Genomic DNA, 18,573 nt, shown 5'->3' on the forward strand with positions numbered 1-18,573 from the left:
ATTTCTTTGAACTGCTTCTGGTTCAATTTTAATTTCTCAGATTCATTTGGACTAATATAATATGTAATATCCTCTACACAATTTACTGGGGAGGGGAAGTGGTTAGGGGGCTGTTGACCTGGAGACTAGGAAAGGGAATAACATTTGAAATGTAAATAAGAAATACCCAATTTAATAAAGATGGAAAAAATCTTTAAAAAAAAAGTTTACTATGGTATAATGGACAGATATTTATGGCCCTTATTTAAGCTTAGTCCTAAAACTTAAAATCAAGCACAAAACCAAACCAAACCCAAACAGTAACAGCACAAACTATCTTCAAAACAAACCCAGCAGGAGCGTCGTGTTCTAAAAAGGATTATAATGTAGGACCCAAAAGTCAGAGGAATAAGATTTCACAGAACTCTCACAAGTTGGGAAAGGGAACCAGCTCAGAAGACAATGAACAAAGATATTTATTTCCACACTTGAACACTTGTTCTATTGCCCAGATTTCCTTACCTTACTAAAGACTACTTTGTATGATTTACTATGAAATTTGCTCGTAACTTTTTAACGAGGGAGCTAGGAGATAGCTCAGTCAGTAAAGTGCCAAGGATCTTAATTCAGATCCCCAGTATCCTTGTTTGGGGGTCGGGGGTGGGGGGCAAAGCATTGGTCATAAGAGGTCACAGGCACTATAGAGAAACTTACTACTGTGGGCTTTCTAAATTGACAGGCTATCAAACTACTTCCTAGACATCTATGTTTATACCCATCAATAAGTGTTGCACTTAATCTTGGCCAGTGAAACTTCTCTCTACAGGAAGCAGCAGATAAAACAGAGTCTTAACTGCTCAAGGTGTTGAAAACATGTGAGTCTTGAGTGCTTAGCCCTACATGAAACTTGTATACCACCACCACCTCAAGGCTCAAGGAATATCACAGAAGGACAGTGGAAAGAATACTATAGGATGGTAAGGATGCCGTGAAATGCTGTCTTTTGAAGATATGACAGGGCATCTGCATCCGTAAATTCACTGCAGCTATAGTAAGCTACACGGGACCAAGCTAGCAGGGACACTCAACATTCCAATAGGCAGCACTAATTGGATCCAATAGATTTGAAGAGGGAAAAAGTAAAGGATATGAAGGTGGGAAGAAGGTGTTGCAGAGACTCCAGGGATTGTTGGTAATAGATAAGATCAAGACGTATTGTACACATGTATGAAACTGTCAAAGACTAAATAAAAGACATTCTTAAGCCACTGTGGGTCTGTAGTACAGCACTGAGGAAGCTGATAAGATTAGTTTACTAGAATCGGTGAGCAATAAGTTTGGTAAGAGTCCCTGTCTCAAAAATCAAGAAGGGAGTGATAGAGGAAGACTCTGGTCTACACACACACACACACACACACACACACACACACACACACACACACGCGCGCGCGCAAACATAAAACTATATTGTCTATTTTCATGTGAACTCAAGAAGACCTATATAGTATGTGCCTTTGAGATGTAAAAGCAACAGTGATTAAAGATTCTTGAAGGTGCAAGACAAACCCTGAACGACAAAGTTATCAGATGCCTTTCCATACTGAATTAAATCTAACAAATTGGGAAAAGACCACTGGCAAGCAATTAAAAAAAAAGTATTAGAAAAACAAAGTAAAGAGGAAAGAGAAGTAAACATTGGAGAAGATGCTCAAAGGGAACAGCTCTCTTAATATTGAGTCCACAAAATAACTCCAACACTGATGGCTATTCTGGGAACAGCGCTTTGCTGTCTGCTAAGCTGTATTATAATAACAGGTTGAGGTATGATCCTAACAGGTTGTTTTGAGTGAAAATATTTCAAAGCTGTATTTATATTTAAGCTAAAGGACTAATAACAATTGAATATGCCTTGCACATACAAAATTGGTTTTGGTCAAACTTAAAAAGATGAATTCAAGAGGCATCTGTCATCCAATTATACTTTGCCATTCAAAAACTATGTTAACAGATGGAGTAGATTTTTACTAAAGAGAGCAAATTTCCAAATATATACATATGCATCTTTCTACTTAATGTAAATGGAGTCATGAAACTTTTCGTTTCAGTCAAGGAGAGGAGGAAAATGAAATCCCATCAAGACTAAAATTTGAGAAGATTACTAAAGGAAAGCAACTTAGTAGAAATGCATCAGAACCAGTTTCAAAAGAAATGCCATGCCCTGAACAGAAATAAATTGTGAATAAATCAATCAAAATCATAGAATTTGAAAAAACAAAAAGAAACCAAATGAATCATCTTTATTTGGTTATTTATTTGTATACTAATAAAAGGCTGCTTTAAAGAAAAAATTATTATTATGAAATAAAAGGCTATGAAGTGGAGGAAAATTATAGCCAAACTTAAAGTTATCAGTATGATATGGTTAGATTTAGTGGATTTATATAAACACATTACTACTTGACTGTTAAAAATCTCTAGACCTATATTTCTGTGACTCTAAATTTTGGTGGGATGCAGCACAGCCTATCAAACACACACCAGAGGGATGAAGGCAAATTCTGCTTTCCTGACTATAAATAAATGTCCTGAAACTATGTCACATTAGCAATTCTATTCATGTCTTTTCTTATTAAAGGTTCCTAGAGCTACCTTTAATTAGTAGTCGCTTTCTCTAAATAGTGACATTCCCAGTGTGTCGATTCTACTAATTGTGGTAAGAGAGGTGACAGAATGTGTGTTCAACATCACAGGCTGAAGAGTAAAATACACCTGATCTAATTCTCACTCAACCGTCCATTAGTTTTGTGGTTTTGATTTAACATGGTATCAAGAGTCATGCATACACAAAGATATCAAAAGAAACTTCAAAAGTCATCTTATAAAAGGGGACTGGCCTCCTGCTTGAGGGAACTGAACGCATCATAAAGAGTTGAAAAGAAGATTAGAGGATGTTGCCATGGAAGCTGATCTAATAATGTCATGTCAAACACAAACTGGCAACTTTACACTTTTGTACCACATAAGCTATAAACACTTCCATTTCTATTCTTATGAGAATTTCACAATAGGGTGGAATATTCAACATATAAGAGATGAGGAAACTCTGTTGTAATGATAAATATAATAAGATATGGTATAATAATATAATACAATTTAATATACATTCAGGATCCACAGGTGGTCTAGCATCTAACCTTTAAGAAACTTTTTGCAATCTTGAAACAACAATTTCATAAGATGAAACACTTTGAAAACATTTCTGTAACATTCATCTAACACCGAGCTTTAAAACAGAGAAAAAGACAAGCCAACATACTACAAATCTACTTGGTGATTCATGGCAGTTTACAAAACAACAATGTCATTGCCTTTGACAGGACAAACAAGAAACAGAGTAAAGGTAATTCTTTGAGGCCTAATGTTGTTAGAAAACTGTGGTCTAAAACATTTAGTGGTCTAAAACAAATTCAATCATCCTCTGGCATTCAAAACACCTATTATGACAGCCTGGTGCAGACTCGTAGGAACTACGGGGCATTCCCTCTGCAGACAGCATGCACCATCATCATATTCCTCAGTCTGACAATATGGGAACTCCACTTGAGAACAACTGTGTACCAAATCAAAAGATTACTTTTCATGAACTTCAGCAAACACCTCACAGACTGGCATATCAACTTCAAATAACAACCACTGTGCATTTCCATTTCTACACACCTGACAGACAGGGATGTGAAAAGAAAGGTAGCAATTCCTTTATCGCTTTTCTAAGAAAAAACTAATTAATACATCAAATGTTGAAGAGTATAATAATAAATAATAAAAACGACCAACAGACAAAATCAGAATAAATAACCATAAATACTACAAAAGCAACATTCAAGTAGATAGCTGAAACATATGTTGTCTAACAAAATTAGGCAAAGGTACCATCTCATGCATCCCTGTGACTGTCCATTAATTAACAAGAATTTAATTTACTGTAAGTCTAGCACTAGCTGTTCCAAATACACGCATCATTAGGTAGTCACTAACTATATTAGCTCTAGCGAGGCAGACAAAGCACACATATAAATTACAAGAAAGAAGAACAATGTCAAAGGAACACAGCCAAGTAAAGAACAATATTGCAAATATTCAGGTGCTCACTTTGATACAGAACAGAAATACAAAACAAAAGGCTTTAAATGAAAAATAAACAACAGAGCTATAACTAAACTGTAAAAATAAAGCTGAACTATGCACATTAAGTGATCAATATCCATATCCCCACTAGTATTTATTGAACATCAACTCTGAATCAGTTTTGGTACTTAGTCCTATGATATGAGAATAAAAAAGACATTGTCTCTGTTTTCTTGATATCAATTCTACTGGAGAAAGTGAATATAGAAGGATACAGATTTGGAGTAGCATTTCTCCACTGGAGGTTTCCCAAGGAAATTCCTTAAGCATCCATGAGGAGAGAGGGTACTAGATTAACTTTTCTCACACATCAGAATAATATCCTAATACAACTCTCCAGGAAATCAAGACCATTCGTTCAAATCCCTGCTGAGTGAGGGAGGGTCCAAAGAAGAACATTGGCAGAAGTCAGTTAAGTAGTAAAACTGCACTTGACATGGAGAAATAAGAACAAGGCACTCTTGACAGCTGATGAAAGAAAGAAGAAAGAAGGAGGGAGGGAGGGAGGGAAGGAATTTAACTATAGTCCTTTGCAAGAAATAAAGAATGAGCCAAAACAAAATGGGATCAGTGAGAAGACAGAGATATTAAGGGCACTTTTCCACCAAGCCTGCCAGCCTGAGCTGGATGCCCAGAACCCACATGGCAGGAGCAAATGAACTCCCAAAAGCTGGACTCTGACTTCCACACCTGTGCCATGGCATACAACACACAAACATACACTCAAAAGAAATGAAGGTAGCAATAATAATAATAATAATAATAATAATAACAACAACAACAACAACAATAATAATAACAACAACCCAAACAGGACAGCATTATAATTCAAAAGTTTGATAATGCTATTACGGGTAGGAAGGACTTCAGATCTGGAGCACTGTGACAAGGAGCTCAAGCTATAAAAGCAGAGATTGAGCCAGGAGCCTGAAACTGCCAACCCACTGCCAGAATAGAGCCTGGCTGGTCCCAGCTGTCAGTAAAACGACAGCTGGGTACCGAATGGGATTTAGGGGAGAAAGGTTGGATGAGAATTGGCATAATAGGCCCAGAACCCAGTGACAGTGGGGGAGAGGAATAGGGAGCAGCCTTCCACTGTAAGTGAAGATCGATGGATCCACAGACCATTCTCTACTGGAACAGGCCTTGCCAACAGCAGAAGACAGACATACAGACAGACATCCATCATGACATCAACTCTGGATGCTAAGGCAAAGGCAACCCAAACTCTCCTGAGACATCTTTTGACACCTAAGTGTCTGGCTTCCATACCACTGTAAATGAAGTAAACTCTCAAACTCTACCTAATCAGGAACATACTGGAAGCACTCAGTTTTCTTCCCATCTTCCCCCATTTTAACAGGTGTCCCCTCACTTTATATCTCATTTACATGCACACATTCAGCCAATGAGGACCCACATAGTTCCACATAATGGGGTACGCACAACTCCGAACAGACTCCTGAGATCTCATTAGAGGTGGTGGAAGGATACTGTCTTCAATTGACACTCCACAAAGCAAGTGCAGCAACTGAAGAAGCTCAGAAGTTTACAGCCTGGCAAGGCCCTCTCTGAGATAATATGAGCAATGAACAATGGCTAGAAAGGAAGAACTGACACTCTTCAGTGGCACTGCCTTAAAGCTGGGCAGGGAGCTCAGGATGAAGCTCTCAGTAGGCATTACCCATACTGTGATGAATGCCTTGAAGTTACAGGCGGTTCCTAAGTAAAGCCAATAGGCCCACTGTCTCACCAAGCTAGACACAGGTGGGCTTGTTGCTTTGGTCTTCTATTAGTACCCCATTGGTTCCCAAAAATAGGCCAAACAACTAGCCAAAAAATTAAAACTCAAATGTTCAACTAGAAATGAATAAATGATGTATATTCACATAATAAAATACAAATGAGCAGTAAACAGGAATAAAAGGAAAGCAAGATAGTTCAGAATGGAAAGGTGCTTGCCACAAAGCCTGAAAACTTAAGTTTAGTCCCCAAGATCCATATGGTTAAGGAAGAGAACTGAAAGAACAAATATCAAATGTCCGAGAAGCACTTAAAGAAATGTTCAACATCCTCAGTCATCAGGGAAATGCAAATTAAAACAACCCTGAGATTCCACCTCACACCAGTGAGAATGGCTAAGATCAAAAATTCAGGTGACAACAGATGCTGGCGAGGATGTGGAGAAAGAGGAACACTCCTCCATTGTTGGTGGGACTGCAAGCTGGTAAAACCACTCTGGAAATCAGTCTGGAGGTTCCTCAGAAAATTGGACATAGTCTACCTGAGGACCCAGCTATACCACTCCAGCTATCAAAAACAATGACTTTATGAAATTCATAGGCAAATGGATGGACCTAGAAAGCATCATCCTGAGTGAGGCAACCCAATCACAAAAAAAAAAAAAAAAAAAAAAAAACCCACACATGGTATGTACTCACTGATAAGTGGATATTAGCCCAAAGCTCGAATTACCCAAGATACAATCTACAGACCACATGAAGCTCAAGAAGAAGGATGACCAAAGTGCAGATGCTTCAGTCCTTCTTAAAAGGGGGAACAAAAACATTCATAAAAGGAGATATGAAGACAAAGTTTGGAGCAGAGACAGAAGGAATGGTCATTCAGAGCCTGCCCCACCTGGAGATCCAGCCCATATATATACAGCCACCAAAACTAGACAATATTGATGAAGCCAAGAGGTGCATGCTGACAGGAGCCTGATATAGCTGTCTCCTGAGAGGCACAGCCAGAGCATGACAAATACAGAAGTGGATGCTCGCAGCCAACCACTGAACTGAGAACAGAGGAGTTACAGAAAGGATTGAAGGAGCTGAAGGGGCTTGCAACCCCATAAAAACAACAATGCTAACCAACCAGAGTTCCAGTGACTAAACCACTACCCAAAGAGTAGTGGGCTCCAGCTGCATATGTAGCAGAGGATGACCATGTTGGCCACCAATGGGAGGCCCTTGGTCCTGCCAAGGCTAGACCCCCACTGTGTAGGGGAATGTCAGAGCAGGAAGAGGGGGGATTGCTGGGAGAGGGAACACCCTCACAGAAGAATGGGGAGGAGGGATGGTATAGGAGGCTTATGAATGGGAAAACGGAAAAGGGAATAACATTTAAAACGTAAATAAAATTATCCAATAAAAAAAAGATTTTTCTCTATGCATAAATACAGGTTATTAAGAATATTTTTAAGGGATGGATGTGTACAGAATTTTGTGCTGTCTAGATGGGCAAATTATACCTTATCAATTGGATCAGAGGCTATTATGTGGTGTGTTCTTTCATGTGGTGACTTCAGTTAACTACTCAGTTAGTAACTCAAGTCAAGAGAAGATGCAGTGGTGGGATGCACCAAGCCCACCACGGAATTGGGATGTCTATCCCTGGTGTGGTAACAACCAGGCAAGGAAACTGTGAGTGAAAGCAAAGCAGTGTGGCAAGGAGCCCTGATGAAATGGCTCGTGGACTGCCGGGTACCATGGGGGCCAGAGGAAAGCCACTGGGATAAATTAACACTAGTTCCTATGGCGCTACTGCCCGGGGCAGAGTTAGTGCCATGGAGAAAAGGGCGGAGCGGTACACACAAGAAGGGTCACACCATTTTTTTCTCTTTTTTACCGCAACAAAACTATACTATACTTACTGTAAAATTCAAAGTCTACGTAAATTTGTCAACATAATCTTTCATATTCAAAAGTCAGTATTTAGAGTAAAAAGAAATTTAAGATAAGTAACTTTCATTTCCATTTACTTTGATGTAACAAATTATCATAGTTACAATATTTATACTTTTAATGACCTAAAGACATTTATACAGCTTCTTTCAAATGTTTCTGTACTTGGTAACACCAACTATTTAAATGAGCCAGTGTGTGCGATTCTAAACAGGTTTTTAAAGGTTTCACCATGTTCTCTATCATTCAAAGCCACTTACTATTTATGGGGACAGGGAGAGCAGACTGACCAAAAAAGTGTTAACTACCAAAGGTCTATATCCTACAGACCATTCAGTCACATAAGTCTCCTCTAACTCCACCAAGTGAGATGCCAATCAGCATAAGAGATGATGATGAAGAGGAGGCTGTATGCCATGTCCCGTGGAGAGGAAAGGGACTGATAACCCAAATCCAGCCTCAGAGCGTACCCAGGAGAAGTATGAAACAGCATATTTACAATCTTTCTGCTGGGGAAGTGCTTCCAGGTCACTGCTGCCTGCCGGCTCTTGGCACGATGGGGAAACTGAGGCCCAGAGAGGTTAAGTGTATTGGTCAAAGTCAAACAGCTAGTAAGTGGTGGAGCCAGGGCTCAAACTGAGCGTAGGAGTCATGTCTACTTTGTTCCCTTCACTCTTCCCTCATGTAACTGAGACACCGTGGTTTAATCTGGATTGACCTGGTGTGGAGATCCTGTGCTCCTGTGTGTGTAGAAGCAGCAGCATCAGGCCTGGCTTCAAAGCATGGCAGACAAAGACAACAACCTGGAAGCTATGGTAAGCCTGCCTCAGAGCACTATGAAGATGAGGAGGACAGTGAAGAGGATTCAGAAGATGATGAGGATGTGCAGGACATGGAGGAGATGAACGACTATAGTGAGTTACCTGATGATGGAGAAGTGAGTGAGGTGGACGTGGAGGACAATGAACGGATCAGGACCAGTGGATGATCTAGGCAGACCAGCCAAGGTGGCCTCAGATTGATTCCAGACCACCCCAACCTATTTTGCATCCACAGCCTCAGTCCCTCAGTCTGCTGAACCAGCTTGTGGCTGTAGTGCCTAAAGCTTTTCCTTAGGCACTTTCCCAGCTGCTGCCAGGACAAGGTCTCCTTGGGCCCTTCCAGGCCATCAGTCTTCTCTGAATGCCTGAACCCATCCCACTCTCCCGGCTGGTTCCTCACTCCTTGGTTGCAGGTGTGGTCCCTTTCTAAGCCTCTTCACTAAAGACACAGGACTGATTCTTTCCCAAAGTAAAATAAAATAAAATAAAATCTTTGAGTTTTCCAAAATACAAGCTATTTTTAAAAACACAAAATTTTCATGTTCAGGGAAGCAGAACACAGTATAACAAACACTAAAGGAATAATATGTTTTGAGAGAGAACAAAATATAAAACAATGCTCTCTGTTGTAACCTGGTGTGGTGGTTGAACGAAAATGCCCCTCATAGACTCATAGGGAGTGGCACTATCAGGAGGTGTGGCTTCGCTGAGGTAGGTTTAGCCTTGCTGGAGGAAGTGTGTCACTGGGGGTGGGCTCTGAGGTTTTAGATGTTCAAGCCAGGTCCAGTATCTCCTTGTCTCTTCCTATTTCTGTTGATCTAGATGGAGAACTCTCAGCTACTCTCCAGCACCGTGTCGCCTGCATGCTGCCATGCATGCCTGCATGATGACAATGAACTAAACCTCTGAACTATAAACTAACCCCAATTAAATGTTTTCCTTTATAAGAGTTATAAAGTTATCATGGCCATGATGTCTCTTCATAGCAACAGAAACCCTAACTGGGATACCTGGTTTTAGGTTTAAGCATGTTGTATTAAGTGTGATTAACAAAAATAACTCAGCAGTGGGGAAAGTACCTGCACAGAACAATACTCATATGATCCACCTACTCATAAACCAACATATAAACAATTCTCATCTCAAGGTAAAACAAGCCAAGACAAAGTCTACTCACATCAGAATATAGCATGGACTAACTCTACACCTCTTACTAAAAACAACAAAAACAAAGTCTTCCCTACTAATTATCAAACAGTTCCAAGCACAGGGAGATGAGGCCGGAGAAGTTACTGTTAGTGGTTTTACCATTCCTTAAAGAAAACACTCCTAAATAGACCCCCTCCCCCAATGGATGCCTAAAGCCATTGGCAATATTGAGCCTGAAATTTTTCATATATACCATACACATAACTGTTATGAAATTTAATTTATAAATTTGACGCAATAAAAGTAAAGTTGAATAAATAAAAAAGTGACTAATCACATGTTACAGTAAAAGCTAATTAAATGCATAATTTATTTAGTTTAGAAATTTCCAATGGCTCTTGGTTGACCAAAGGTATCTGAAAACTACAGAAATTAAAAACATGGATAAGAGTGAATAACTGTTTTGAGTACTTTCCATAACTGCTTACACAGCAGTGGTTTTACTAACTTAACAGTTTGGCTTTTTTGTGACAAATGAGAGCACATATACTGTTCATCCACTAAATTTTCAGGTATGCAGCCTTAGACACCTCCAAACTTTCCACAACCCTGACTTCTACATTAACTGAGCATCAATACTTTCTATCTTGTCAAATACCTTCTTTTTGTATTCTCTTCTGCCTGGTATTAAGTTCCAGGGTTGGGTTTCCCTTCTCAACATAACGACACATTATAAAACCTTTTAGTTATTTCTTTATTATTACTGTGTGTGTGCATGCTTGCAGAGGTTAAATTCCCCTGGAGCAGGTGATTGTGATCTGCCTGACAAGGGTGCTAAGAACTGAACCCAGTTCTCTGGAAGAGCATTATGTGCTTTTAACCACTTAGTCATCTCTCCAGCCCAAGAATGTTTTCTTAAACATTACAAAGTTTAGAATTCCTATGTTTGCTAAGTCTTTTCAAAACGACTCACATAATCTTTAATGTACAGAGAAGATTAGGGTTGAGCTAAACTTTTAGCACTTATAAGCAAAAATATAATGATGATGATGACGACGACGACGACGACGACAACAACGATGACAACAGTAACAGCATCATCTCACACAAATGCTAGAGTGTTAGAGATCAATCATACCTACTCGTTTATCCAAGTATCATAAGGTTCGTACCACTAACCAGTTGTAAGTAATTCAGCGTGTACTGAAATCACATCAGGGATTTTGCTATATTATACTGGTTGGCATTGAAAAGTAACAATATTTAATATGAGGGGTACCCCAACACAGAGACTAAGAGTTCTATCTTAATTTTATAACTAGGTCTTGTCATCTGAGCCACTGGTTCTCAAAATGTGATCCACAGCCCCCTGATCCCACCCAAAAACCCTTTCAAGATAGTATTCACAGGTCTGCAAGTTCAAAATCATACTGAGAATAATACTGCTATTTTACCACATTGATATTTTCAGGGTTTTTTTTTTTTAAGCAACAGTAAATAAAACTGCTGGTATACTGGAAGAAATGACAAGTTTTACAACTAACTGTACTCATCAGACACTTTCTAACCAAACATACTTCTTTTTTTTTTCATCATGTGTTCTCTCTCTTTTTTTTTTTTTTAAATCTTTATTAACTTGAGTATTTCTTATTTACATTTTGAGTGTTATTCCCTTTCCCGGTTTCCGGGCAAACATCCCCCTAATCCCTCCCCCTCCCCTTCTTTATGGGTGTTCCCCCCCTCCCCCCATTGCTGCACTCCCCACAACAATCTAGTTCACTGGGGGTTCAGTCTTAGCAGGACCCAGGGCTTCCCCTTCCACTGGTGCTCTTACTAGGATATTCATTGCTACCTATGAGGTCAGAGTCCAGGGTCAGTCCATGTTTAGTCTTTAGGTAGTGGCTTAGTCCCTGGAAGCTCTAGCTGCTTGGCATTCCAAACATACTTCTTATAGTAAAAATATCAGGTTCAGTTTAAAATCACTCTTATAAATAATAAAATGTACCTCATTAAATCTTAACTATTCAGTAAAATGGGTTTTGTTTTCTGAGATTTCTATAGTGAAATTTCACATATTTCATACCTCTATTTAATTTTATTAAGTTTATTATTTAAAAAGCTTTAAAACAAATAAAATGTAATATACCAAGATTAACCAATGAATATCTCTACAGTTAGAATAGACATTTGCATTGGAAGCTGTGGAACATCACATTAATTTTACACTTTCAACATCAAATATGTTTTTTGCACTTATCCACTACCCAAAGCAAGAAATTCATGACAGAATTAAAACTAGAAAAACAATTAACTTTATATCTTCTTCGTAACTCACACCAACTTCAGGTCTTTTTAGCAGACACAAATTCTCTCAGTGTTCTGAAGGACATATTACCTGCCAACAGCTACAGGAGAATCTCTCGCTTCTCTCCTTCATCTTTTGTTAGCTCCACACACACCTTGGTTTATAGTATTCCCAGTCTCCACACTCACACTGCCTCGTTTCATTCTCTTTTCAATGTCTTCTGTCTGTGTCTCTCCCTTATTAGAAACTTATCATTAATTCAGAATCTACATGAATGATCCAAAATGATCTTTTTATCAAGATCTTTAAATATGTAAATATCCTCATTCCAATTAATATTTGTAAGTTATAAATATTAAAACATGGACCAATTTTTAAGAGGTTTTTTTAACACACTGCCAAGTGTTTTTAATACTCTGCGGGGTCAAACTGCAAATATGTATAGCATTTTCCATTTATTAATTGTACTTTTCTGAAGTACAAGACGAACCTTGAGAAAAGGCACTTGTATATAAGAAATACTCAAGTTAATTAAAAAAAAAAAAAAAAAAAAAAAAAAAAAAAAGAGAAAAGGCACTTGTGAGGCTGGGCACCATGTTTCCTTGAAGGAACTGACAGGCAAACCACAATGACAAGATGAAAGTGGCTCTGAAAGGACTGCTTCAAGGACCCGGGAGTGAGGCCTCCACTTGCCTGAGCATCAGCCTGACAGGCACAAGCGCACTGCACACTGTGTCAGGACAAAAGGCATGAACAAAATTATCAACATCAGCTTAAATGCCAAAATGACATTTTTTGGCATCCTCCTTTTCTAATTTTGACTTTCTCAACTGAAAAGCTCACTAAGACAACCAATAAAAGAAATCAAACTCATAAAAAGGAGTCATCAAATATAAGCCCATGTTCCTTAAATAAGTGTCCTTTCTACCAAATTCTCACTGAAATATCCCGCAGTCCTACACGCTGTGCATTCATTCTGTCTCTCGTGATTTTTAATTATCCAACTTGCTCAACAGTGTGCCTGGTTTTGTGTTTGGTTGTTTGGTTGTTTGGTTGGTTGGTTGGTTGGTTGGTTGGTTGGTTGGTTGGTTGGTTGGTTGGCTGGCTGGCTGGCTGGCTGGCTGGCTGGCTGGCTGGCTGGCTGGCTGGCTGGCTGGCTGGCTGGCTGGCTGGCTGGCTGGCTGGCTGGCTGGCTAGTTGGTTGGTTGGTTGGTTGCTAGGAGACTTTAACAAGAATTTCTCAGCCTTAGGCTTTAGTTATCATTTCTTATAACTGCAGTCTGTTGCTTCAGTGAAAACAACTACCAGAGTTTGTTTGACAATCCTAAAGCTGATAATAGATTACTGCACTTACAGCCTCAGAATGAAGATGCCAATGTCTGCCATGTCATCTTGAGGACATGACAGAGCATCATTACCACGTACTCCTCTGCCTGTGTTTGGGTCTAGAGTGAAATGCTGCTGTTTTACTACACTGTTTAAATTGAAGGGCCATGGAAATCTTATGTAAGATGGACCTACTGCCTCATTTCTGTAAGTCCAGCATTTGGGAGGTGAAGACAAAATCTTGTGGAAAGTTTACATAAGAAAGTAATTTTATAAAGAGTACGGTTTTTTTTTTTTAACTTACCAAGTTTTAATATAATATTCTAATTTATGCCATAATCACTGTGATAATTCAAAAATCACTTTACGAAGTACTTTCTCATTTGCTATAATTCACTTTTAGACCAGTATGAATTTTGCTTACATTTTTGTTTTACAGATATATTTTTAGGGGCTGGAGAAATGGCACTTAGGTTGGGAGCACTTGGCTGCTGTTGCAGAGGACCCAAGTGGTAGCTAACAACTGTCTGTAACCTCTGAGCATGATGCTGTAGGTGTGACGCGACATGCCCAACATGGGAGGAAGACTGTTTTTAATGAAAGCTAATTCTGTTTTACTACTGATTTAACACAATATCTATAGAAAATAAGAATCTGGTTGTAGAAATATAATAAAATATAAAGACTTATTCTATAATCTATAAAAAAATTAATGTTCTGCTTTTGAAGTGAAACATCTTTTACATAATTCTCAAACTTTAATTGTTGTTTTCTTTGCAGAGAGCCAATAAAATGAAAGTTCTATGTTCGGGATGTATCCTAACCTGCTTTCTATTGCTGTGATAAAACAATCTGACCAAATCCCACTTGAGGAAGGAAGGATTAGGCTACACTTCCATGTAACGTTCCATAACACAGGGAGACTGGGGGCAAGAACTCAAGGCAGGAATCAGGAGGCAGGAGCTGAAGTAGAGACCATGAAGGAAATGTTGCTTTTCTGGCTTGCCCCCATGCTTGCTCTGACAGCTTTGTTATACACCTCAAGACTACCTGCCCGGGTGCAGCATTTCCCACAGATGCTGGTCCCTCCCACATAAAACAAAAACGTACTCCCACAGATTTGCCTACAGCCAGTCTAACAGAAGCACTTATTCAACTGAGGTCTTATCTTCCTAGGAGGCTCTAGCTTCCTCCAAACACGGTCAAAAGAAGAGCCATGGTGAACACAGCCTTGGGAGACTGTGAGAGAGGTTCAAGAAGAAAGGCAGGGACCCTCAAGTACATTTTGTTCCCTGCATAGCTCTTGGGCAAAATGTTGTGCTTCCAGTGACAAACATTAACATTCAACCTGTGACAGACATTTACATTCAACTTAAAAGACATGTTAATTCTAGTTGGATATCAGAACATAGCTATAGAACCCAATCTGGTCAATGTACCCTGAAATCTGGATATGGCCTTCTGCCTTGCTTTTGTGCATTCCCAGACATAATCTATACATGTCAGAGCTGTGAAATATCTGCTGAGGAAAACTGCTAAAAGGGAGTGGAACCAGTCTTATACATGCCAGGTAATTGTATTCCAACTGATCTGCCCTGAAGAAGTTCTGAGAAAGGGCTAGCCTGTTAATATTCAGTATGTGCTTAATTGATTTACATGCTTTTCTGATTATATTTTTCTGGACTCAAACAGCCTTCCTTGGATCATTGCTTGCTTTGTTACATTCGTGTATAAAGGATACTGTAACTAAAGTCAGGTTGTCTGCTGCATCAGACTGTATAGTCTGACTCCGTCCTTCCAGGCCCTCAGATTCCAGGTTCAGCAGATAAGATCTACCTAGGTCAAAAGTCAACACAGCTTGTATCAAGTTGATAAAGACTAACCGTCATAAGATGGTTAACCTTTTTAATTTATATTTCATACAAATATTTTAAAATTTATTAAAGGCACGATATTTTCTCTTTGAATATCAGCTAATTTGTAAAAACAACTAAAAAATAACAAAAAAACAAAGAAAATAACCTGAATTCTTTATTATATTCTCAGATATAGAATGTTTGCTAGAAATAGTAATACCTTTTTCTCCTACATTTCGAAAAAATATATTTTTCTCTCCAATATCCCAATTAAATTAATAAAATCCCCTCATCTGTTTATAAATTTTCCTTCTTCTTTAGGAAATGGCTTTGATTATAATATAGCATAAAGTAACAATAAGAGAATTTTAAAACGCAAAGTTGTATAGCCTATTTTTAAAAGACGCCTAAAATATTCAATATAAAAGGCCAGGGTACTTAGTGATATAGTACATTCTGAACACATACTAACTTTCGGACATTAAGTCATACTCAACATGCCTATGACCATAGATGTCTTAACTAGGGTTTTACTGTTGTGAAGAGACACCAAGGCAAGTCTTATGAGGACAGCATTTAATTGGGGCTGGCTTACAGGTTCAGAGGTTCAGTCCATTATCATCAAGGCGGGAGCATGGCAGCACTCAGGCAGGCATAGTGCAGTAAGAGTTTTACATCTTCAGAAGGCTGCTAAGAGAAGACTGGCTTCCAGGCAGCTAGGGTAAGGGTCTTAAAGCCCATGTCCAGAATGAAAACACCTATTCCTACAAGGCCACACCTCCTAATAGTGCCACTCCCTGGTCCAAGCATATATAAACCAGCACATTCCACTCCCTGGCCCCCATAGGCTTGTTTAAATCCATGCATTTATGGGGGCTATATCTACCTATACCATAATAAAAAAGTACATTTAGTCCAACTCCCAAACTCCTCATAGTCTATAGCAATCTCAACAATGTTAAATGTCCAAAGTTCAAGGTCTCTTCTGGGATTCACCCAATCACTGAACTGTAATCGTCCAAGCAAGACAGGAAACCAGCTGGCAAACTCCAAACTGCACCTGATGTCAAGTCAGTCTTCAGATCTCCACCTTCTTTTTCAGCTTTGTTGACTGCAACAAACTTCTTTCTCTTGGGCTGGTTCCACTCCCTGTTAGCACCTTTCCTCAGCAGATATCCCACAGCTCTGGCATCTCTAACATCTTGGGTTCTCCAAGTCAACTTCAGCTTCACAGCTTCTTATTCCAATGTCTCAGATCCACACATGATTTTCTGAGCTCCTCCAAAGGACTTATGTCACTTCTCCAGCTCTGCACTTTATAGCACTTTAAGCTTTGGTTGACTCTACTCCACTGCTGCTTTCTTGGTGATCATCCCATGGTGCTGGCATCTCCAATATACAGGGGTCTTCTGCTGCAAGTAGGTTTCACCAATAGCCTCTCATAGGCTCTCTTTGCATGATCCCTTCATGCCTTCAAAACCAGTACCACTTGGGTGACTCTTACACATTACCAAGTATAGCTACAGCACAAGGTATAAGCTTGGCTATCTGTGGAACACAGCTCCTTTGTGCTCTCAGAAAACACTTCCCAGAAGATTTCACCTCAGTGACGCTGGTCTCTTCTTAATCACAGCCAATTTCTGAGCTCCAGTTAACCAGCATCAATCACTCCAGTAGTCTCTTTATCCCTTGATTATAAAGCCAGAGCCAAACACAGTCCCCCTTATTCTATTACCAGCTTTCTGTTTTCCAACTCCCTTACTGCCTAAGTTTGGCTGTCCTAGAACTTGCTCTGTAGACTGAGCTTAACTCAGAAATCCGTATGCCTTTGTCTCCTAGAATTAAAGATGTGTGGCACCATGCCTGGACCTAAATTTAGCAATGTGGGGTCTTGCCCCAAAGTTCCAATCCCTTGATCTGTTAATTTGTAGAACACAGGATTCAGGTCCATTCTACTTCCTGGTACCCCTTTAAAATACCTGAACCATATATTTTGTATTTTTCCTTTCTCAGCCTGTTCCTTTTCATTAAAATGTTCTTCATGAGTGGGGTTTATTAACCACGCAACTGGGGTTGGGGATTTAGCTCAGTGGTAGAGCGCTTGCCTAGCAAGCGCAAGGCCCTGGGTTCGGTCCCCAGCTCCGAAAAAAAGAAAAAAAGAAAAAAAAGAAAAAAAAAAAAGTAACCACACAACTGAATTTATACTAGGCTGTGTTTAGACTTCCTTTTTTAAAGAGATTTAATTTAAATCACCTTAGCCACAGGCAGACTCTTGAACAATGGCAAAAAGCAGTCACATTCTTCACCAAAATACCACAAAAACAGTTTCTACTGTTCTACAGTTCTACATATTGAAATTCTTCTCCACTGAAACCTCTTGGGCCAGGTCAGCACAGTTCAAATCACTCTTAGCAAGTCTTCCAAATTCCTATTAGGATAGCCCATTAAGCCCTACTTAAAGAATTCCACTGTTGTCCAAATCCAAAGTCCCAAATGCCACAATCTTCCAAACAAAAGCATGATCAGGCCTATCACAGCAATACCTCATTCCAGTACCAACTTCTTAGTTTGGGTTTTATTGCTGTGAAGAGACACCATGACCAAAGCAACTCTTATAAGGACAACATTTAATTGGGGGTGGCTTACAGGTTCAGAGGTTCAGTCCACTATCATCAAGGTGGGAACACGGCAGCATCCATACAGGCAGGGTGCAGGAGGAGCTGAGAGTTTTACATCTTCATCTGAAGGCTGCTAGTGGAAGACTGGCTTCCAAGAACCTAGGGTAAGGGTCTTAAGCCCACACTTACAGTGACAAACCCACTCCAACAAGGCCATACCTCCTAATAGTGCCACTTTTTTGGCCAAGCATATACAAATCATCACACCTGATAACTTGATTATTTTACAAGTATCCTTTAAATAGTTTGGGGGGAAAGTTTATGTGCGATGAATTTTCCTGACACTAGTTGGAGTAAACAGACAAAAACTCAAGTGAGAGTGATCATTTAAGAAGCCTATGAAATTAAGACAGCAGTAACACTCCTCCCTCAAACAGCATCAATTTCTTAGTACCAAGTCTTCAGTGTACATTCTAATACAGATGCAATAAAATTAAATCAGAAAAAGAAATACCAACTCTCCTTTGAATCTTTTAACTCATCAAGTACTCTGTAAGTCACAATAAGATATACCTGCTTTATGATACGTAGTAGTGACCGTGCTTTATCAGAGCTGTTTTTAATGATGTTGCTCAGAATGTTTTCTTT

General features: G+C 39.3%; 1 protein-coding gene and 1 pseudogene across 2 annotated transcripts in view; one reads left to right on the top strand and one right to left on the bottom strand.

Moving 5' to 3' along the window:
- Positions 1 to 18,573, bottom strand: part of Ddx10 (DEAD-box helicase 10) — a 154,706-nt gene that overhangs the window by 67,053 nt on the left and 69,080 nt on the right. The gene's annotated exons all lie outside the window — the stretch shown is intronic.
- On the top strand, positions 8,394 to 8,843 carry Anapc15-ps1 (anaphase promoting complex subunit 15, pseudogene 1; annotated as a pseudogene).

The sequence above is a fragment of the Rattus norvegicus genome, chromosome 8 (genome assembly GCF_021556685.1).
Source record: "Rattus norvegicus strain SHRSP/BbbUtx chromosome 8, alternate assembly SHRSP_T2T, whole genome shotgun sequence".
NCBI lineage: Eukaryota > Metazoa > Chordata > Mammalia > Rodentia > Muridae > Rattus > Rattus norvegicus.